A 1,022-nucleotide genomic window follows, 5' to 3' on the forward strand; every position below is an offset into this window, starting at 1 on the left:
CTAGAAGCTCTCCCACATACTCACCAGGCCTGGGCTAGGACTGGATCTCGAAGACAGTAATTTCAGTTAACCACCTTAAAGGAAAAAATGTAAAGATTTCTCTTTTAGTGTCAATTGTAATGAAAAGATACAAAACCATGCTGTTCTCTTCGAAGCTCCATTCCCAGCAGAATAGCCCTTTGCATCTCTCCAGTTCAGCAATCTGGCCGCTTTGTTACTGAGGGACTGTAGCTCCAAAACCCTGAAGCCATCCTCATTTGTATCTAGAAGCCCATTAAAGTGTTTTTCCTTTAAATAATCAATTCCATCTATGAATTTAATAGGTATGAGAAGACCCACAATGCTTGGGTCCCCTTTCTTTATTTGTAATTGTTAAACTTTTGTCAAGAAAAGAATAACATATAGACCCTAGGGTAGTTTTGTAATGTTTTAAGTAAATTGAACCATAACGTTGATTTTTTCCTTTATAGTTCTAATCAATCATGCTGGGCATAACTTGGAGACCTCTGTCATGTTTCCTAGCTCTTCTCCTTGCTCTCTCTTCATTGTCTATTCCTCAAGTTCTTACTTTCCTTTTAATTGTATTATACCTTTCTATTTGTATTTCTTCTTTTGAGTTCTTATAGTAGGGAGACTATATGATATTTACACATCTGTCTCTGGTTTATTTTACTTATGAGTATATATTCAAGTGGAATCCACTTAAATATGAAGGTTGAAAGTTTATCATTCATGATAGCTGAGTAATACTTCATTGTATAAAAATACCAGATCTTTTTTCATCCATTCCTCAGGACAGAGGCAAGCCATACAGTTATATGTAGAAGATGAGTAAGGGAATGATCCTGAGAATCTTCAGAAGATTTCGAATCTAGCAGTTAATTGGAAGGATTCTCACCCTGACTAACTATATGTGCTGACACTGTGAACTAAACAACTGCACTGAAGATGGCAATTTGTAATAGTAGGTTCATGCTTGGAATGCCTGTCATTCTGGTCTTCTGAATATGTGCTGCTTGTCA

The sequence above is a fragment of the Octodon degus genome, unplaced genomic scaffold, assembly GCF_000260255.1.
Source record: "Octodon degus isolate 3935 unplaced genomic scaffold, OctDeg1.0 scaffold00135, whole genome shotgun sequence".
Taxonomy (NCBI): domain Eukaryota; kingdom Metazoa; phylum Chordata; class Mammalia; order Rodentia; family Octodontidae; genus Octodon; species Octodon degus.